Source organism: Microtus ochrogaster, chromosome 21, assembly GCF_000317375.1.
Source record: "Microtus ochrogaster isolate Prairie Vole_2 chromosome 21, MicOch1.0, whole genome shotgun sequence".
NCBI lineage: Eukaryota > Metazoa > Chordata > Mammalia > Rodentia > Cricetidae > Microtus > Microtus ochrogaster.
The window spans coordinates 41,038,903-41,062,457 of record NC_022022.1 but is presented as its reverse complement, the minus strand read 5'-3'; positions in this window follow the sequence as shown (position 1 = coordinate 41,062,457).

Sequence of the window (23,555 nt, the reverse complement as noted above, 5' to 3'; positions counted from 1 at the left end):
CTATTTGAGGAGATTCAAAAATCTGACCTTCTCGGAGGAAGTACATCACTAAGGCTGCCCTTTGAGAGTTTAAAGCCTTGAGCCAATTCTAGTTCATTCGCTTTGCTTTGTGCTTGTAGGGGGGAAAAAAGTGATCTCTCAATATCCTTCTCCAGCCACTATGCCCGTTGCTTGCTGACAGCCGATCTGCCATGACAGACTATTACCCTCAAAACCATAAGCCCAAATAAACCATTCTACAAATTGTCCAGGTCATGGTGCTTCACCACAGTATCAGAAAAGCCATCGGCACAATGGCTTGTCCAACAAACATTCTCAGTTAGCATTCAATTTTCTTAAAATCAGACCAGTTTTTAAATTTTCTTCTGTTTAAAGATTTGTTTATTTATTATGTATACAGTGTTCTGTCTGTTTATATGTTTGCATGACAGAATAGGACACCAGATCTTATTATGAATGGTTGTGAGCCACCAAGTGGTTGCTGGGAATCAAACTCAGGACCTCTAAGAAGAGCAGTCAGTGCTCTTACGCTCTGAGCCATCTCTCAGCCTCAGAAAGCAATCATTAAAAAATAAAACAAGTATTACATTTATATGATACATTTATTAGTCAAATGAATTATAATTTTTATCAACAAAAGAATAATTAACAATGCCTATAAATTCTTTGTATGTGTTAAAGTTACTTTTGAGAAATAGATACATCAAGAACTAGTGAAAATAAAAACACTAATATTGAGTTTACGGATTATATAAAGTGGTGATAACATGAGATGCTTTTGGCATTCTTAACTCTTTGAATTACTTACATAATATAGAACAAAATCATAGAGATTATATTATAACGTAATTAGGTTGTTTTTTTTTTTTTGTTTTTTTTTTTTTTTGGTTTTTCGAGACAGGGTTTCTCTGTGGCTTTGGAGCCTGTCCTGGAACTAGCTCTGTAGACCAGGCTGGTCTCGAACTCACAGAGATCCGCCTGCCTCTGCCTCCCGAGTGCTGGGATTAAAGGCGTGCGCCACCATCGCCCGGCTCGTGATTAGGTTATAGCAGGAACAATGTAATCTATATGGAGTAGTTGGTCTCTTAGTCCTGTAATCTATATGGAGTAGTTGGTCTCTTAGTCCTGGCACATGTACCCTAAAATGAATCTTGATGAGTTGTGTCCTTGTAAAGTCCTTGCCTTTCAAGGCAGTGTAAAATTTGCCTGTGCTGCTCTCCAAAGGACTTGACACCATCAAGTGACACTGCCCCTGGATAAGGTTTACTGTGTGCCAAGGTGACACGGTGTCAGTCTTTGCTTATAGTATTTTAAGTAAAAGCATTTTCACACACTAGAGACAGTGACGGTCTCCTGCCTCCTGGTGGCCTCACAGGAGCAAATGGTGATGCTGTGGAGAACTAACTATACATGTCAGGGAGCTACTTCCGCCCCTGGAAGGTGAGGCAGAGAGATGCTAAATTCTGAAAACAATAAGGGAACTAAATACCCAGAGTTAGTCTGTACGGTGACATGTGAGTACCTTATAGATATATATGGTTGTAATTAATTAAAAAAATAAGATATTTGAAACAAGTCTAGATGTCATTCATTTATTTACATACATACTTTCATATATGTATATAGCAGGACAGTATATTCTAAATACAGAGAGAATGCAAAACTAATATCAGGTGATCAGATGAACATAATAAAGCTAGGATATGTTATTAGTTCTGAAAACACTTTTTATTCTGCATAAAGCATTCCTCGAGATGTCCTGGAGAACAGCTTATGTCTCTTATGTAAACTGGCATTATCATTTATCTTACAGAAAATGAGACCATCATTTCCAGAAAGGAAATGGATGCAAATCTCTATATCCCATCCTATGCATCATGTCTTACAGCATTCTGCAATTGCATCTTTTACTCTTTCTTCTTGAGATTCCAAGGAAGCCGTTGTGTAATTACATGTTTTTCAAGAGACATTGATGAAAATGTGAGTGCTCTGAAACCATATCTTGTTTCCTTCAAGAACAACAATGTTTTCTATTTCTAAGGATGGCTTAAAAAGCTGGAGCACCCAGTGTCAATCGCCCTTCCCTCAGAAAGGCTGCATCGCACCGAAGCCCAGTGTGCACAGGGGTCTCAACTGTGACCTTGTATGGAAGCATGTGCAGGGGGCTCACCTGTGACCTTGGATGGAACATGCACCGTCAAGATCTAAGATTTTCATGTAGATGAGCTTAATAGCTTCATTTCATCTGTGAAAAGCCCTTGGCAAATTCAGCATATTCAGAGTACTTTGTCAAAAACTATCTTCTCTGACCCTCTCAGGTATACAAAATACTATCATCTGTGTTTTATAAATGTGTGTGTGCACATACATGTGTGTGTAATAACTGGGTGCTTTTCTGAAGCCTACTTTACAAGTGGCAGAGTTAGGCATAGCATGGTAGTGTTGCTTCTTTTTAATGGGTGTATTGCAAATCTCGTAATGGATATACCTTCAGATATGTGCCCTTGAGCCATTTAGGATGTGTTGCAATCTGGGTGGGAGAGTGAGAGCTTTCTTTCACTAGTTGTGGGAAAGTTATTTAAACCATTTTCATTTAATTTTTCCCTTGTAAAATGGGGCTCCTCATTGGATATTTAAAGTGGTGAGAAATAATTGTGATAATATTTACAGTAGTCACAGCTCTGAATGGAACTTCAATGTTAACTCTAATAATCATCACAAGAAAATGCATTTTTGCACTTTATGGAGCAGTCTCCATCTATATGGGAGACAATCAGTATATGAGAAAATATCTGCTGAGTAGAAACGGTGCTAGAGATTTAAAAACATAGTTTATGAATTATTCTTCATCTATGTGAGAGGCACAGTCTATGATGACAATGTCTTTTGAATAGACATTGTTCTAGAAATTAAAAATAAACTTTACTGTTTGTAAAAATGGAATAAAATTTTCCTTGGGTTTCATAAAAACATGAAACATTTATCAAGTTGCTCTTCAAATAATATAGGCCTTTTTATGCTTGCAAAAAGGCATATTTTCACAGGCAAATGAAGCAAAATATGTCTTTTGTTATTCTAAACACCCAAGAGGAACAGTTTCTGTGAAGGCTCTCACACACACACACACACACACACACACACACACACACACACACGCACACACACGCACACAAATATATATTCCTTAAATGTTGAAAATAGTTTTTTCCAAGATATTTCATCTTTATATGTAGGCAAAGTCTCTATGTAGATTCACAATCAAAAAGAAGAAAAAGAAATCACACCACATCTAACTTTACAATGTGCTAAATGGACATTTTTTTGTTGATTTTGAATGTATTCATCAAAATGACTTGCTATTCTGAATTCAGGTAGAGAGACATTGCTTTAGAGTCTGTAAGAGAGACATTACATTTGACAGAGAGAGGCTGTGGACGTGTGAATACAGGAATGACGGACTCAGATTCTATGGTGATGCTTGCTTGGTTTAGTTTGATTTGTATTTTGAACAACAATGTGTTGCAAACCCCAGTGTTCAGAGAAGTGAAGCACCTGTTGAGATGACAGGTAGGCAAGGGCACATACACATGAGCATATGAGATGCATTTCCCAGTGTTTTTCATATTTCAAAGAAATCAAAGCACTGTTCTTTTTTTTCCCATAGTATACACAAAGAGGTGCCAGAATTAGTCTGAAAGATTTGAATTGTGTTTCCATGGATCTCAGAAAGAACAATCAGCATACATATCACATATACATGCATATATGATTTCCAAAACTTAAACAATGGATCTTTGTCCTAAAGTTAGGAAGTTGTTTTTTTTTTCAGCAAATCACTATAAAAAGGTGAATTCAAAATACAGCAATGAAACATATTTGTCCTTTTAAATGTTTTTGCTGGAAAGGGAAAGAAAAAGAATTTTTATACTTTTATGAAGTGATGCTTTCAGACATCATCATGAATGACTCCATTTTTTTTTTCTTTTTGGAACATCATCTGGGCGATATGATCTCCACAGAGCTGAGATCACAATGAGAAGCACCATTGACTCAGCCCTCATCAGTGGAGCTCAGGGCCAATCATTTCTATCTTAAATGTAAATGAATGAAAAACATATGGGGAAAAAATTAACTCACAGGTGATTGAAAGCTTATGGATGAATGCCAAATACAGATCATCTGCATGCATTTTTATTCTAAGGATCTTTGCTTTAAAACATTCTAGCTTTTAGGGTATTCCCACCTGCAATCGTGCGTGGAGGGTGGAGGCCTTGTACTGGTGGGACAAGGTCTTGGAACACCTCCATGGGAGACAGTTGTGCAATTCAGTACTTTCCGGAGTAATGGAAGGCTACAGTGGCATCTCTTCTCTGAACTAGGACAGGTTAGAAGGGGGACAGGGGGGGTTACACTGGGTCTCTGGGGCCTTCTGCTCTCCTGCTTCATTTCTGCTTAGCAGCAGGTCGATTTAGAAGTCTTTCTCCCACTTTGCCTCTTTTAATATTCGGTTTCCCTTCTGAATTAGTTAAGGTTCTTTGGGTTACATTTAATAACAGAAATCAAATTGAGCCAATGCAAGCAAAGAGGAAAGAAATGAGGCAAGCAGGAAGCGCAAAGCCTTGGGGGATCCAGGGTACTCTAACCCTTCATCTCATATCTTTGTTCCTCAAGCAGATGGGCCTCACTTTTCCTCTCTAAAGTCGGACGTTTTCATCTCTGCACACTGCAGAAAGGAAATGATTGACAGCCTCTCAGCCCCAGTTACAAATGCCCGAGAAGGGAGGATTTTGATTGGTCAAACTTTTGTCTGGAGAATGTATCCCATAGTTCATTTACTTCTGGTCAGTCATACCAGGATGTCTGTGAATGTCACTGTCGTCAAATCCAGAGGATGCGATATGAGATGTGAAGTTCTTAAAAGACAGAATCTGAAAGAAGCCGCACCCCAGAAGCTATCTTCCTCTTTGTTATCTCAATCGGGGGAAGAAAGACGAATATGGTCCAGAATATTCTGCATCCTTTTAATTTGAAACTCAAGACTGTCCACCCACTTTCCTTATTTTTTTTTTTTCCATATGAACACATAGAGCGAGACCCTATGCAGGTCGTGTTTGTGACCATCATCTCCCAGCAAACTCCCTGACCTTCTGGCCCCTCCTCTGGCAGTGACCCCTGAGCCTTGGGTGCAGGAGTATGTTGTCCATGTGTCAGTTGGGACTGGGTTCCACAACTCTGCATTTTGATTGGCTGTGGTTTTCTGTAACGATCTCTATCTAATGCCAAGAGAAGTTTCCTTGATGAGGGGTGAGGATGACAGCCATGTTTATAAAACAAATATTTAGAGTGCAGTCAGAGACTGTGCTGACTCAGTAGAGGGGCAGACGTAGGACTTTCATCATGGTCTATGACATCACTAGTCCTGGATAGTTGGTTGGGTTTCCAGTACTAGGCATGATTTTCCCCTGTGTGATCTTAGGTCCAATTAAAGAGTTAACAATTATTGCCAAAGTATGTGTGCTGCTATTATACCTTTAGGGTTATTGTGATGTGCTGGTGATTGTTATAGTTCATGGGTGTCATTGCTGCATAGGACTTTTTCTTTTTATTATTTTCTTCTGCTTTTTTATTGTCCTCTGTTACCATGGAAGCTGGTCCTCTGCTTTCATGTCAGTTATAGCTCAGTGGCCTCTGGGCCCAGTGTTTGAAGTATGTGGCATCTTCACAAATAAGAACTTATCTTCCATCACTAGGGGCAACCAAGGGATAATATCAATACTCTATCATGTTTTGAGAGTCTCTAAGAAAACCCTGACCAACAAATTAAAAGAGAGCTTCTAATGTTAGAATTTTTGTTAAGTGGTCTATGGTTCTTGAGAGGGGCAATGTCAGCACAGATGGAAAACTTACATTTAACTATATATGTGTATGTATACACCAAAGTATATGCATTATAATTATTTATATAGATAACTATTAGTATGATTCCTTATGAATTTTTCAGACATTGTTACTGCAATTTTTCTCTTTACCTTTTTTAAATTTATCTCTCTAACCCCTCCATAATTAAAAGGTTTCATTTTCCCTTTAAGTCACTTATGCCCTGCTATTTGGCTCTCTATTCTACCCTGCTTCCGGTTGCTTTCACTTTCCTGGATGTTTACATTCAGAAGAATGAAGTTAGATCCATATCTATCGGCTCTCAAAAATCAACTGCAAATATCGCAAAGATCTAATTGTGAAACCAGAAACACCGAAACTACTAGAAGAAAACATAGCCATATTCTACATGACATGAGCATAGGAAAAGACTTTATTACTAGGACCTCATTTTCCCAAGAATTGAAGCCAACAATTGTCATTAGAGATTTCATAAAATTAAAAACAAAACAAAACAAAACTCCTGCATAGCTGAAGAAACAACCAATGGATAAAAAAGTAAGCCCACAGAATGGGAATGTTTCCAGCTGTAAAACTGAAGGATGAGGTTAATACCAAGAATATATAAATAACTAAAAGAACTGACTCAAATAAAGCTAATGATACATTCAAAAAATGGGCCTGTCATCTGAGAAGAGTTCTCAAAAGAAGCATACAAATGACTAAAAAAAATTTCAAAATAATTCTCATCTCCCCCAAGAAATTAGAGAAGTGAAAATCAAAACAACTTTGAGATTTCATCTTACCCCAGCCAAAATGGTAAAGACCAACAAAGCATTGGAAGTGAATTGTGAAAGGGAGCATGAAACCCCCACTCACTGTTTGTGGGGTGACAAATTGTGGCAGTCATCATGGAAATGTGTGTGAAGAATCCTCAGAACACCGAGCACAGATCTACATTATGACCCAGGTACACCGCTCCCTGGCATGGTACAGAAGGACTTAGTATCCTTCACCATAGATGTTTGTTCAGTCATGTGTGTGGCTGTTCACATCATGCTCACCAGGAAATGGAAACAACCTAACTGTTCTTCAACAGAAGAATGGGCGAGAAGAACGTGGCACATATACACCACGGAATACTACTCAGCTGCCAAGGAAAATAAAGTCATGAGCTTTGTAGGTAAAAGGATGGAACTAGAGAAGATCACTGAGGGAAGTAACCCAGAAACAGGAAGACAAATGACTCGTGCTCGCTCTTCTGATGTTCTTAGCTGCAAAGCTTTAGATGTGAGTACGTAACCTGGAGAAACCGTAGGAAACAAGAATATTGTGACGGTGAAAACAAGGCTGGCCGACAGTCTGAGATAACTCATTGTTCTTTCATCCAAATTCAAAAATTCAGCTTCCTAGTAGGTTACACTATATACTAGGAAGCTGAATTTTTGAATTTGGCGAAGCTCTACAGCAACCTGTTAAAATCATCATCACAAACAATGCATGTGTATCAAATAATTAGAATGAATGCAATGTTAAAATAGGCCTATATAATTTACATCTCATTTAACAGCTGGTTCTTTTCATGGGGATATGCTGGCTATGTATTAAGTGCATGTTGCTGGTCAACCTCCCTGGCCTATAAACCACAGGAATTCCCTTCAGTAGCCATTTAGGTGTGGCATATAGCTTACCCTATTTAGCCTGGATTTATTTCCTAAATTAACTAACGAACTAATTAATGAATTTTTTTTTTTTATGAGACAGCATTTCTCTGTGTACTCCTGACTGTTCTGGAACTTGCTCTGTATATCAGTCTGGCCTCAAACTCACAGAGATCTGCTTGACTCTACCTCCTGAATACTAAAATTAAAGTTATGTTCTACTAATGCCCAGCCTGTTTCTTTTTTGTTTGTTTGGTTGTTTGGTTGTTTGGTTGGTTTTTCCAGGCAGGGTTTCTCTGTAGCTTTGAAGCCTGTCCTGGAACTAGCTTTTGTAGACCAGGCTGGCCTTGAACTCACAGAGATCCGCCTGCCTATTCCTGAGTGCTGGAACTAAAGGCATGCGCCACCACCAGCCAGCTCTGTTTCTATAATCCTTATATGTGACTAGTAAAATCAGTCAGAATTTTAAGAATTATGTACTTCTACTTATTTGTTACTTTCCTTAAAAACTCTGTGATGGGTCATTAAAGACTATTTTGTGAAAATTAATAAATAAAAGATAAATTATCCAGGGCTATATGGATCATTGCTTCTTAATTTTTAAGACTCTCTCTCTATATTTAATGGCAGGTGTCAAATTAAATTCACTGTAAGGTTTACAGTTAAACAAAAAAGGACATGATGGAGGCCAGAACCTGGAACTGGAAAGTGGACCCAGCTAATGCAGAGGTGGCTGAATCTTCCACAATGTCTACTACCTGGTGCTGAGTCAACAGCTGTGAATTTTAGTCTTCCCCTCTCCCGCCATCTCAGCACAAAGGGTCTACTTTCTTTATGTCTAAGTGTGATCCACTGGCCCCCAGCAGGCTGGCAGAATGTGTCTGGTGTTCAATGTCTACAGTGTCTAGGGAACTTTCAAGGACTAGGCTAGCTTCTTTTGTCTCTCTGTCATCTATAATGGACTTGTCATAGGTGGAGTTGCAACAGTTTTGGGGGCCTTGAGATGATCGAGGGTCTGAAGTCCCAAGTGTCAATAGGACAGAAGGAGATGAGGTTCTTGGCAGCTTGGATCACCAAGCCCACTGCACATCATATGTGGTGCGGGTAAGACGGGAATACAGCTTCTTGACTGAAGGATAATTATTATGGATTTTTCTAGTATCTACAATCAAATCTAATCCTAGCTCATTTTATCAGCATAATCTAAAGATGTAAGTGAATGTCATGGGAAGGCACAGTGGAGTGACAGTGTTGAGTTGACAGGATTGGAGGAACCTGAGAAATATGTCAGTCAGCTAAGAAAAGGATATATATACATTAGCACAAAGCACGAATATGCCCGAGATAACAGTACTGTGATAGAAATGTGGGGGCTGGATTTTTTAGTAGAAATTCAGAATCTTGGAAATGACAGCACATATACAATTTTACAGGCTTCTCTTATTCTGCTTCAGCCTACTATGTGTAGGTAAGAAATACCTCAAGAAGCATGGCAGTAGCCAGACACTCATACCCTTAATATACAATGCTCAGTACAGTCACAGATTCAAGATGGGTAAAAGTTCCTGGAAGAATAAGGAAATGTAGAAAAAACTATCTAGAGCTCAATGGATGACAGAACCCCGGAGTATATGACTTCATAGTTCTCAGCTTGCTTTGTTTGTTTGCCTTAAACGGATGATTGGTGTCATGAGGGATCACTATTTTTTTTGTTGTTGTTGTTTTTTTCAAGACAGGGTTTCTCTGTAGCTTTGGAGCCTGTCCTGAAACTAGCTCTTGTAGACCAGGTTGGCCTCGAACTCACAGAGATCCGCCTGCCTCTGAATCCTGAGTGCTGGAATTAAAGGTGTGGGCCACCACTGCCCAGTGTAAATATCATTGATTTTGATGACACTTCTATACAGGAAGTACCTGTTGATATGTTTCCCACTGCTTTAAAAAGAGTCCCATGAGCATTATTTATCATATCCAGAACCTGGAAACAACCTAAATGCTCCTCAACCAAAGAATGAATAAGGAAAATTGGTACATTTACACAATGGAGTACTACACAGCAGAAAAAAAATAATGACATCTTGAAATTTGTGGGCAAATGGATGGATATAGAAAACATCATATTGAGTGAGGTAACCCACACACAGAAAGACAAATATCATATGTACTCACTCATAAGTGGCTTTTGGACATGGAGCAAAAAAAATAATTATAATTCACAATCCCAGACAACCTAGACAGCAAAGAAGACCCTAAGAGATAAATACATGAATCTAATCTACAAGGGAAGTAGAAAAAGACAAGATCTCCTGAGTAAACTGGGAGCATAGGGGTCATGGGGGAGGGTAGAAGCAGAGGGGAAAGGAGCATAAAAAAACTATATAGCTCAATAAAAACATTACAAAAAAAGAAGAGTCCTATGTAATCTACAATGACAGTGGGAAAGCCATTCAATCAAGAATCATATGAGCTTCTTTAATACAATATATAAGTTCACTAGTTGCCAACCATTAATTCAATTAATCTTCACAATGACTTCAGCAGCAGAAGTTGTTATTCCTGCTTAGGTACTAAGGTTCTAAGACACAGAACCACACAACTAGCAGAAAGGGAAGTGAAGATGTGAACCCTGGCAGGCAGGACACACACACACACACACACACACACACACACACACACACACACACATACACGAGAGCACATTTACCTTATATACTACGCTTCTGCTCTCCAAATCCTTTCAGTTAGAGAAAACAGCAAGTGTTAACTGATTTGGTGTTGTGTGCGTCCCAGTACTAAATACTTCCTGTACATTATCTCTTCTAATCCTTTCATGAATCCTAGGAGACAGAAGTTCCAATTTATTAACACAAGCCGCATATTCAATACACTTTTAAAAGTTATGTCAAGGTCCAATGCCTTAAAATGAGTGAGCCAGCATGCCAATCTTTGTCTAGAGCATCTACAATGAAACAGTACAAATAGTATAAAGTAACCAAGACAGATTAGGGAAGAAAGGGGAGAGGGTGCTATTTCAAATTGGATAGAGGAAAGCACACGAATATAAGTGTGGGAAAGCCGAGGGCAATGAGAACCTAAACGTTCTTATATCACTAATGTAATAATTTATTTTTCCATGAAAGGAGGTATGTTTTATTCATTGGTATAAATAAAATCTCGTAAATTGTATTGTATGGGGCAGATGTGAGAGGAGAGACCATAGTGGCGGGAGATCTGAAATTAACAAAACTCCTTCTGAAGTTTAGCTTGGGGGGCCCAGAATTTAAATTTATGTCCCCTAGCTGGATTGGAAAAATATGAGAGCCAATCTGCCAGGTTCGCCTTGGAGTCCTTGTGCTGCCCACCAAGAAGCACATGCTCTGATTGAGTGTTGAGCACAGCAGGAAATATCATTACCAACCTGGAATCCAGATTTCTACCAGAAAATGTGAAGCATCTGGCAGTTTTGAAAGGTAATCTTTCCAGATTTACTTTCACATAAACTATACTTGACTACAGCCCCAGAAATCATGGGGGAAGATTGTTTTTAATGTAGTGCCTCAGAGAACAGCACAGGGAAACGTAAACGAAGACAGCGGTTCATCTCCAGGCCTTGATTAGCACAAAACAGGACCCCCAGAACTCCCTTCCTTGTTAAGAAAGGTGGGTTCCCTTGGGTTGTCTTAAGGCTCTTCCCAGTTCCTCCTATGGAGCGTGTTAATTTCCAGGGAGTTCTGTGGGGTGCCTCTTTCCTGAAGCAATTGGCCATTGATTACCCATTAGTCTGCTGCCTGTTATCTTTCTCTACAGGAAGCTAACTCAAGTTTCAAATTATCTTCTATGACTTTACTGTGAATGCAGAATCAAGTTCGTTTTTATTAGAGAGACACATTTGCTTATTTTTTCTCTCTCTTCTTTAATTACATCCCCAGCTTTAAATCCATGTGAATTAAAGAGAAATATCTTCTCTGCTTCTGCTTGTTGGAAATGAATGCAGTTTTGGCCACTCCTAGTAATAAAGGAAGCATTTCCACGACTCTCATGGCATCCCTTGCCTCTCTTCCAAAGTTCTACTGGAAACAAACAAGAAAAGATGCAGGCGTAAGTTAATGCGGAAAGGATCTTTCTGCAAGACCATAGTCCCTATGTAAATTGGGAAGCTAGAGGCATTAGTGAAGATCAATACATAATATAATGAAATGGAAATAAGAGAGGAACCCCCCAATTTATATAAATATATAAAGACGAGGAAGAAGTCATTGCCAGCTGAATACACAGCCTGGAACGTTTGAGCTGCACAAGAAGCACAAAAGCTGAGTTGAAAGTATACACTGATCAAGACTGTTAGGCAACACCACATTATCCTTTCTTTTCCCCCAAAAGCAGAGCACAAATTTGGATCTTAATTACAATGAAAGAAAATGTGCAAAAGAGAAGTTTATTTCCCATTGTTGCTTTGTGTAATTGAGAGCATGGCAAAGGATTTCACAGCTATTGTGTATGGCAGATAAGTAACTTGGGTAGAAATCTCGCCCTACATGGCAACCAAACAGCTGTTTATCATTGGCCTAATTATCAAGTAAATGAGATGCTAATTTCTATATTCATAAGGCATGCATGAACAAGTGCTAGCATATGCAAAACAGGGCTCAGTGACAAACTTAATAAATAAAATAGCAAGGTATTGGTAAATAAATACAAATGGTGTTTAAAAGCTAGACCTTAGCTTACTGGGGAACTGGGGTTTCACCATGCTGGCCCAATCATCCCTGTGTTTAATGCACATGCAGCCCCACAGCAGCCTTCTCCCAAGCCCGCTAGTCTTTATTCGGCTCCTGCAGGGTCTATAGAACACCTATTAGAGCTGCTCAATGGGGGCAAAATCAGACACACTGTGCAGATTGAGGGATGTCCGTTTACAGGATTGTGGCACCAGGCTTCCAATTTGCCCAGCACAAGATGGAATGTTCCTCCATTTTTGGCAGATGAATACTATCAGAACCCCCCCCCCCCCCGAAGACTGCAATGAAGTGCTGGGCTTTTCTTCTGCCAGTCAACAGTGCCCCTGTGGGTAAAGGTTGTATAACACCCAGATTTCCTGTTCCTTTATTGATTTCAGAAGGGAACCATTCATTAAAATTGATGATGATGATGAAAGTATTCATAACTTGGAGAATTAAAGCAAAGAATGAAGTGCCAATTTGAAACTTTTGAATATGCAGACTAGACGGATGGCAAGGAAAATGATCTTTTCCTTTCTCTTTTTAAAAATGGAATTCCCGATTTTGAAATGTTGGAAAATGCTGGAAAAGGCCTTTCCCTCTCGAAGAACACAGGACACAAATGTTAAGTGTTTTGAGATAGGAGATTGACATTAACGACACTGGGGATCTTGCTGACTTCTTCACAGAGAAGTCAGCCACACAGAGACCAGCCACACAGAGACCAGCCCTCAGAGACCAGCCACACAGAGACCAGCCACACAGAGACCAGCCACACAGAGACCAGCCACACAGAGACCAGCCCTCAGAGACCAGCCACACAGCCTGCAGAGAGTTCTCCTTCCTTCTCTTTTCAGAGAAGTCTGCAGCTATAGCAGACTGAATAACCTCCAGTAATACAGAGGAATGATGGCACCCGAAGCAAGCGTGGTTTGTGCCTTTTTATAGCCGGTTACCTGACACCACTGACTGAAAATAGTGAGTCTGGCTTTGCACACTTGGCAGCCACAGGTGCTGAGTGAATGATGGGCATAGTGCACACACGCTAAGCACACTGGAATCTCCTGGAACGTGATCCCAGTTGCATTTTGAATCTCTGTCACTGAAAGGTATCAGCTTCGACACTTGGTTCTTTGGAACAGCAGTATTATTAATGATAACTGCACTTTCCATTCATTTTTATGTGTAACAAATGCTAGTCTGACAGTTTTCTTTTTTTTAACACCAAATCTGAGCGTTCAGATTCTGCATACGTCAAAGTCATCGTTTGGCACTTGTGACCCCTGAAGCCTAGGTTGTGGCCAGTTTCCACTAGAACTGGGTCCTCTGATCAACCTTCCGCCCTCTTACTGCCATGATCGAGCCAGTGGGCATTGTGCTCAGTGTCACCGATCTGCTTACAATCCATAAAATAGAAAAGCTCCTACTTCCAACGTGACTATACAATGGGACCTTTATTTATTTTCTACAGCCTAGTAATCAGGCATATATCTACATAGACCAAAACACAGTTCATGACTCACGACTAGAAATTTTTCCTAACACATATACCTTATTTTATTTTTTCCTATTATTTTCACTTCATAGCTCAAATGAACTTAATATTGTCATCCATTTACTTCAACATGCATGGAGTATTTAGCACCTTCTCTAAACCCCTAATGAAGCACCATGCATCAGGGGATGTGTTCTCTGTAGTGGAAGAAGTGGGTATCCACTATCGACTCGGGTCCTGGGGACGCAAACAGTACAGTGACAATGGCATGCTTGAAATCACTACCTGGATTAAATTCTCACAATTCTAAAATAATTTGATTCCATTTGTTTGGGTCAAAGCTGACTTCATGAATTGTTGTGGAATATTTTAATTTTTGCTTTTACCCCAAGACCCAGGACCATGAATAACAGTTTTTGGAGATATAAAGTTAAATGAACACAGGAATTTCAAGACGATCTGGAATCACAAATAACAGTGGTGTACCCTAGAAGTCTCTTTGTAGAATGAGTGCAGCATGGTGTGTATGTGTGGGCGTGTGTGTGTGGGCGTGTGTGTGCGTGCAAGTGAACACTGTGGAGGCCAGAGATCAGCCTTGCCTGTCTTTCTTTACAGAGCATCCTCCTTGTTCTCTTGAGAGAATCTTTCATTGGTTGATGCAGGACATGCTATTCCAGCTAGGCCAACTAGCCAGAGATTCCCAGGGATCCCCCTGTCTCTGCCTCTCCAGCACTAGGATATCAAATGGTATCCACTGTGCTGTGCTTTTGACATGTGTAGTAGGGTGAAAACTCACATCCTCATACTAACATGGCCACCACTTTATCTCCTGAACCACTTTAGGCGATGGCCTGGAGTCCCCAGACTGTTGTGTCCCATGTTAGCAATACAGCTATAAAGCCATGCCAAGGAACAGTCCACACCTGCTTGAGTGAAAGTTGTCAAAAGAGGTGCCTGAGATCTGTCATTGTTTTTAAGTATAATAATTTAATTAGCATTTTGAGAATTTCATACAATACATTTGGGTCATATTCAACATCCTCCATTCATGTCCCTTACTCCCCACCCCTCCATCTCCCAACGTCAGGCCCTCTTTCTCTTTTAGATAACTCGCTGACTCTAATGTGCGCTGCTCACAAACCCTGGGTATGAGGTCATTCCTTGAAGTGTTTGTGAACCTACTATGGGCAGCACTCTTCTTTTTTTTTTAATTGAAAATAGACTTTTTTTCATACAATATATTTTGATTATGACCTCTCTCCCTTCAACTCTTCCCGGATCCTCCCCACTTTCCTACCTGCCCAAATCCACATCCTTTCTTGCTCTCAAAAACTGATTCACAATTTCCCAGAAGCCATCACCTGTCACTAGCTCCTCAGTTAAGGGTGTGGATTATGAACCCACCTTTCTTTTCGTGGTATAATGCTGATTGTCTTGCAGCCACAGCTACTGTGAGTTCATAACTAGTGGTTGGATTACCTCCAGCAGAAGACACTGTTTTGCTCAGGTCCTCCGGACCTCTGGCTTTTACAATCTTTCTTCTCACTCTCCTGCGGTGGCCCCTGAGCCACTCTTCTGCGATGGCCCTGAGCCTTGTGTGTGTGGTGGGGTACAGATGTCTCATATGTGGTTAGTTACTCCACTGACACACATCCTCTTCACTACGATCAGTTGTAAGTGTCTTAATTAACCACCGCCTATTGCACAGAGACACTGACAAAGTCTGAAAGCTACATCGCTCTAGGACTAGAGATAAGCAAATTAGAAAATTATTTGATACGTCTCCATTTAGTAGAATCATAGTAGTAGGTTTACCACTAAGATCTGTGAACTCTTTGGACATAAATTGTTGGTCAGGTTTATAGGGCTAGGCATGCCTCTCTCTTCCCATGTTGCAGGCCTTAAATCTAATCAGGAAGCAGTTAGCTACTCCCGTAATGTCTGCACCATATTGTATCCACAAGCTCTCTTGCCACACTGGTTATTAGCATAGCTCCCAGAGCTCCCTACAGAGTTAGACAGCTGATGGTACTTTGTGACTGCAGCATCTTCTAGAGCTGTGAAAGCTAAGCAGCAATGGGAAGTCTCCCAAGTTGTCATCAACTTGATTGTCCATGCCCTTTTGACAAAATATGAGATGTCTTCAGCAATAGGGTTTTATCATCAAGCTCTGGGGACAACCAAGAACAATGGAAACTGCCTGAATTGTTTTGGGATTCCCTAGGACTCAAGTGACAAAATGAGGGAAGGTATCTCACACCTAGAACTTTAGGTTTTACTTGCTAATCTGTGACTTCTGGGAAGAAATTTGTTCCCTGTACAAGGTCTTTTATATGAATACACACATATCTTATTATATATACATATATATGTGTATATATAATTTATAAAGTAAGGTCCCTTATGGCATTTTCAAACATCCTTGGTGTTACTTAGTTCTCCATTTTTTCCTCTGCCTCAGCCTTCCACTTCACTCTCTAAAAGAAGGACAAGAAAACCTTTGTTCTTAATATATTTCTAATATACAATTGACAATTTACTGAAGTAAAGCATTCTACAGGAAAATGTTCAAACTCCAAGCAGACAAAACTTGCCTCATGAAGTTCTAACTCCTCAGTGAAAAGAGTGTAGCAGAACTTAGTACATTTTCTGAGTTTATTAATCAGTGAAACGGTAGATCTGAAGAAAATTGCTGTAAAGTCAGAGACAATTATCACTGTAAAATGCAAAACTTTACTAGGGCCAGGCAGTGGTGGCGCACGCCTTTAATCCCAGTACTCGGGAGGCAGAGGCAGGCGGATCTCTGGGAGTTCGAGGCCAGCCTGGTCTACAAGAGCTAGTTCCAGGATGGGCACCAAAGCTACAGAGAAACCCTGTCTCGAAAAAAAAAAAAAACTTTACTAGGAAAGACAAATCTATAGGGTGACCAAAATTAGAGTTCAGCTAGGAACAAAGATATCTCCCCAAATTGAGTCAAAGCTGCCAACTTCCACAAGAGCTTTGCAGAACTAAGCATATATAAAGACCGCTCTGCTTGACCAAGCAGAATCCTACACAAGCTCTTTGATTTGCTCAGACATATTGTTCACATCTGCAAAAATCATTAAAAAATCAGGATGCCCCTCACATTTGGTGCATATCACTTCTGTCCTGGATTGAACTCTCATTTCTCCTTCTTCCAAGCTATGTTCCTGTTTGCTCCTGCTGGTAACTTATCAGTAGTACCAGGGTGATGCTGTTCAATTAAAATTCTCTACCAAGAACTGTGGACCATGCTGGCAATGCGAATTCGAGCATTCTGTCTGCCAAGTGACAGCGTACTTTAATATTTCAAGGGAGTATCACCCATCTCTACTACACACTTTTAGTGCCAGGGTTGACTTGAACCACAACCCTTTATGATAAGCCTGAACATTGTGTTTGATTATGTTCTTCTCTAGAGTTGGGAGCTTAGGATGGATTATGAAGAAATTGGATATTGGAATATCATTCTCTGCTTCTTTTTAGTGAAAAGATATAAACAGCATTCTATCCTCCAGTTGAGGGTATTTTCTATAAGGAAATATATAGTTCTCTTTCACTGGACACGGCAACTCTTGTCTATATTACCTGTCGTTTGGAAGCAAAGAGAGGGAGCACCACGAGCACTAGATTGCTATGTATTGTTTTTTGTCCCTACAGAATGCATTTTTTAAATCAATAGTCATTACTTTCAAAATGTAAAATGAACTAATAATCTATTGTTCTTTGTCAAATTCTTCTACTAACCTGAATTTTTGAATCTCCCTCTTCCTCCTTCTCTTTCACTTTCCTTTTCTGTCTTTGTTCCTCTTTATGCTTAAGTTTAGTTTTTCCTTGTCCAGAATCTCCGACTTGAACTAGTTGAGGATCATTTCTTGGTAATACTGATCATAAATCACCAAGTGTCACCCTTACCTAAACATCACACTTTCTGTAAAAGGTGGGTGCATCCTAGAAGTCCAAGCACATTTGATGGTGCTCTTCACGTCCCGAGCCCACACTCACCAAGGTCTTGAATGAAATCAAACAAGAAACACATGTCTACATGTTGCATTTGGTATTTCTAGTCACATGCCTGTGATGATAAGAATCTTGATGAATTGTACAATTGTAGCTTAAGGTCTTACTGAGTTCCTACCTAGGTTCAGACATATATGAAACTATGCTCATAGATTTTTCTTGTCTAATCTTCAGTAGTGAATACTGTATTTCCACATTTCATAGATAAAACCATTAATCCAAAAAAAGAAAGGCATTTCCAAAATCACACACTAACGGAGTTTCCATTAGAATCCTGATTTACGTCTTGGTCTGGGGAAGGTTTTAACAAAATAAATTTATAATTTTATATAGTACATATAAAGAAAACTCTCTGGAAGCAAAGAGATTGTTCAGGAGGAAAAATAGATTGCTGATAAATGTATGTAACAAGCTCCTTAGGAATGAAAGCAACCACTGCTTTGTTCCATCCCCAGAGTCAGGAAGAGCCTCATGGTTTCTGTATGCTGCAAATCAGTCTGTGACAGAGTTTGCCTGGAATAAGGTTAGGAACTTCTGTAGAAAAGCAAGGGTGTGATTATCCAGTCTGCTTGTTAATATTTCCATCCTGGTGGAGTGTTTTGTAACTGTTGTTCCTACACTCCTCTCAACCTATCTCAAGTTATCTGAATACTTGGTCTGCCACATAGCTTCACTTTGACTTCTGAGTAGTTTTTGAAATCTTTTTCTTTTACAAGCTGTTCTTGATACATGGTCGTTTCTTAGTATTCCTTGGTTTGCTAACATTATTGCTGTTAGTGCTGATATCTGACCTCTCTGCACTGCATGTTCAGCAAGAAAGTATGATTCTCTTGAAGTTTCCTCCTGCCCCCTCTTCAGTATCTTTTCAATTCACTTTTTCTATACCCATCATTAAATACTTCAAATCTATCCTCTTTATTTTTGGTACTTGCTCAATCATGCATGACAAGAAAAAATATATTTATCTATTTATTCCCATGCCTTTCTTTGGCCAATTCAGAAGCTTCATTCACAATAGTCAAACCCAGCAACTAGATGGCTGCTGTCTTTGCTAAGAGAGAACTTTTGTGATATCCAGTAGTACCCACAGACTGATAACTTAAACAGTGAAATATTGTCACCATGATATAGCCCTCTACTCTGAAATCATGTGTGTATTTTGTTGTCAAATAAACCTTTGGTTACTGCTGTTCTGCAGAGTCAAGAAGGTGACATATCAGGGTCATATATGTGTCTTCTTATTTAAAGATTTAAGACATCCCAAAGTGATGGGGATGATGCACTTCCTAAATCATTTTTTAAAATTTACCAGTAATACACATACAACATATCTATGCTTTTGAGTTGTCATCAATAATATATTAGATTTGTTTTATATGGATGAATAAAAATTTCCAATTGAATTGCATAGAAAGAGAAGTAAACAAATGTTAAATATAGGAAATAATATTTTCTATTTCTAGATGTTGTAAAAATCCTCTATAACAAAATTGTTAGTACAATGAGCAAGAAAAATGGCATGGAATCAATCATGTGTAATTTGATTCTAACAGCAACAAAATTGAAAGTAAAGAAAAAGAGCCTCAAATAAAACAAAAATATTTTGATACATAAAACTTCCTTCATACCAGTGTTATATAAATTCCATAGGAAAAAACAATGTGTCTGAATGAAGCAGGAAAATAAGCAATCAATAACTGCTCCATGTCGTCACCCAAACTCTTAAAGCATGACTCTCAGCAAAATTAGAAATGCTTAAATCCACAAATGAATGGCTGCCTCCCTTAGTGACTGTCATAACTATCTGTAGACACACGGGAATGTTGCTTGGGACAGCACTGTCTGTGGCTGTCAGAATGGAAGATGGGTAGAAGATGAATGTACAGGTGACGGTGCAGTGAGAAAGGGAATATAGGAATTTTAGGAAACGCTCTCTTCCCCATGGAAAGAGCTATGTGCATACATTTTTATAAGTTTTTTTAAACTGACTTTCAAGGAAACCCTCAATAATGGTCCAGGGCTCAGCCATGATGTTAGAAGTCATTCTCTGTGAGTTTGAAGACACAGCTATGAGTGGTCCAATGCCCTTGGGTTTTATACTGGTCCCTGAAAGCGCCATCCTCCAACCCTGATGCCCCCATCTCACCAGATCATTCTCAGAAGGAAGTGAACTGGGATGTGACAACAGGTTTCCGAAATACATCCCATTACATAGGCCAGATCAAATTGCGAGAAGCCTCGTCCTGATCACAAGGGTTCCTCTTTAGTAGGACCCAGCCTGAAGAACTGACGCCAGAAGAGGATGAACCATGGAAAGACAGATTGCATGGATTAAATCAAGCCCAAACGTCATTAAATGTAAATACAGTAGATCAAAGATGGGAGCCTATGATGAAATGGTTCCTTATGTGGGCAGAATAAAAGACATCTGGGTCAGAAGGTTCTGGAAAATACTACAGACTGGGGTAGCTAATAATGAGAAAACTGGACTTGCTAGACAGGCTACAGAGAAGGTTAGGACAGGGCATTCATGGAAGAATAATGATTAATCTCTTGGTTGCTTTCAATTAAAATCAAATAAGTCTTTATCATCATGATCATCAAATGGTCAAGAACCAGGCAGTTTGATCCTTGTTGGTGCAATTGCATTGTAGAGGATGCTGTTTTCTCTGCCTGTATAGACACTTACCAAAATACCATTAAGAAAGGGTTCAGTGAGAGAAGTTTAAACTGTTTGTAATTCCCACTTAGATATTTTTGACTTTTAAATAAAGTAAATTTTGAAAATATTCTTAATAGATAAATGTAATTAGAAGTTGCTAACAGAACCGGATTTTTTTTTTTTTTAAAGCTACAACTGCCCTGTTTTTCTTCTTTGACTGCCTTCCAAGAACCTTTGTTCCATCAACATTTATACAATGCTGGATTCCATATGCTTATGTAATTTTATTATATACAAAACAAAATGTCTTTAGCACTGATCAAAAAGAAGTAAATACTATATTACATGTCAGAAACCCAAGAAAAATGGCACTGAGTTCTTAGTGCTTAGACGAGATTGAGGCTGGGAGAGGTAAGTCTTCTTTCACATACGGGGCACTGACTTGAGGCTGATTTGGTAGCAACTAGATCTTTATTTGTAGGACCAGAGCATCTTGGAGCACACAGAGCAATCAGTCTTGTATTTTAAAGACGTTACTGAGCTTGGGAGCCCTTAGATTGAGGTCAGTCGCAAACATTGAGGGTAAAAAAAAATTGAATGTGGGATTTAGCAGAGTATATTGTCATGCTAAATAAACGTTATGAAAGTTCTACTATGGATATTGTAAACCGGCAGTTTGGAAATGCTATATAAAGGAGGTACTTGATTTTGCGTTAATTTATGTAAGACTGTGAAGTCCCAGATGACCCACAAGAATAATATTACTTTGTTAAATTGCTGTGTGATTGATTCTCAGAGAGTTTTACAAAAGTAAGTAAATAAACCCTGAAATGTGACATGGATACTGACTCAATACCATTATTTTAATTTTACTGCATGTATATGCAATAATATATATATATATATATAAATCTGTATACATATTTGTAAATAAACATATCTTCACTACACACACACACACACATACACACACATGCACATCCCTGATGGAGAATCTAATAGCTTTAAATGCTCTTTAGGTCTCCTTGCACTGACCACTGGCCCGATCTGGGCACTCTGATGTTTGTTTAGCTGGACTCAGGTCTCTTTTCAACAATGTCCCCAGTTGCATTCTTTTCCTCTGTGTCTATGAATGTTGAGGGACTCTAAGAGTATCTTTATGACAGCATAAGATTCTTTGTCACAAGTATAAAATTCAGGAGACTTTTTACAGCAGCAGCTGCTATGCTGGAATTGGGAGAAATAATTCTCCAGGTAATCACAAAAGATAAAATGGAAAAGGATAAAAAGGAGAAATAGAAACAAATATATTATTCCCAGGCAAAACAGCAACAGTGCAGGGAGGGCTAAGAACTAGCGTTTATTGTGTTGTGACTATGGCTTCAAAGTTCCTGTTAAGCCCTGGAAAAGGAGAATTGTAGGAGTCAGATGTGAATGTCACAGCCAAGAAATGCTGTCATCTGTAATCCTGCCAGCTCACTGGTCTCCAGGGCTGCAATTGGAGAAGTGCTTTTCTAGTTTGAAAAAAATCTAAAGATGTAAAGGGGGGGGGAGAGAGAGAGAGAGAGAGAGAGAGAGAGAGAGAGAGAGAGAGAGAGGAAAAAGAGGATAGGGATATTGAGTTTTTCAAATTTGTTTCATAGCTGGTGAGATAATTGTGTAATGGAAATAGAAGAAGAAGAACACTGTCTTAGGGTAGCATGTTTTCCCCCTAGATTGTGCAGATCTATTAGGTAGACAAAAAGTTTTTACAAGAAAGGTAAAAAAGAATGTGAGATTGAAGATTGTGGACATGCTCTGTGGAGCCAGAACCACAAAATAAAAGAATGTAATGAGGTTGCCTCATTATTTCATAAATGTTGGCTGTGTGATGAATTCTTAGTGGAAAAGCCGTGAGGGAAGGCAAATTCCTCACATCCCTTGTGAAGGAATAGTGAAAACCCTCCGACAAGCAATCTTTTGAAAAGAAGTGAGATCATTCATTTCAGGGGTCTCTGATTCTGACATCTGCGATGATTTGAACGGCTTGGAATAAATTCAGGCAGATAATCCACTCAACGCCAACACGTATACAGGACTCTCTAGCACATGTTCCCACATAGCTTGTAGTTTTTGCTTGCTTTACAGAAATTCTTTTCCATGAGAAGTGTGTCTGCTGAGGCATGGTGTGCCGGTCATTATGGTGTCTTTGAGGCTCACACTGTGCAAGCTGCCTGCTCCCAGCTGGAGCCAATGTAGTTTGGTCTCTAAAGATTTCTCAATCTACAGATCTAGGGTATCAAAAAAAAAACATGGTTGATGTTTCTTTTTAAGGCGTTAAACCTTCTCAATTTATGGACAATCATTTTTAGCACTTCCTTTGAATACCTGGTAAAAAAGCAACTCTTAGGTTTGTTTTTAAAGCTCTCTTCAAGACATCTGAGTATTTCAGGTCCTCCTGGAGGACTTTGGTTGGATAGAATACACAATAGGGAGACCTTTCTTCTATGTGCCACTCAGCTAATTAGGAAGCTAGCTCACTACCTGCCTGTTGAGTACCCCATGTTTCTGGGCTTCCAAACCAGTGCCTGATTTTTCAACATTTGATGTGTTGATGGACATCATTCATCTTGCTCAGCGCCACCTCATTCCTGTTAGCTTCTCAGTCCCACTAGACTGTCCATCTTCAACACGTTTTATTTCTACTTTATTAGTAGTTGGCTTGCATGGTAATACCTTCTCTGATTTCTAGGAAAGAAAACTTGGCATTGAAAAATTAATAATTTCTCAAGTTTTGATCATTTTGACCCACTTTCATGAGTCATAATGATCAAATTCAACTATTACAATTCTCCAGATTATATTCAGACTTGTCAGTTGTAACACAGATTATTTTCATTTATTTTGCTTTGACTACAGGATGTCTCTTTCACTGAAAGACTATAATGGCCTACACCCTTAGAAAAATGCTTTGTTTCTTTTGTTTTACACGAAGTATCTTCTCAGACTTTCCTGAATATTTACTAGGATACATCCTCAGAAAACCACAAAGATAGATTTCTCTCTCTCTTTCTCTCTCTCTCTCTCTCTCTCTCTCTCTCTCTCTCTCTCTCTCTCTCTCTCTC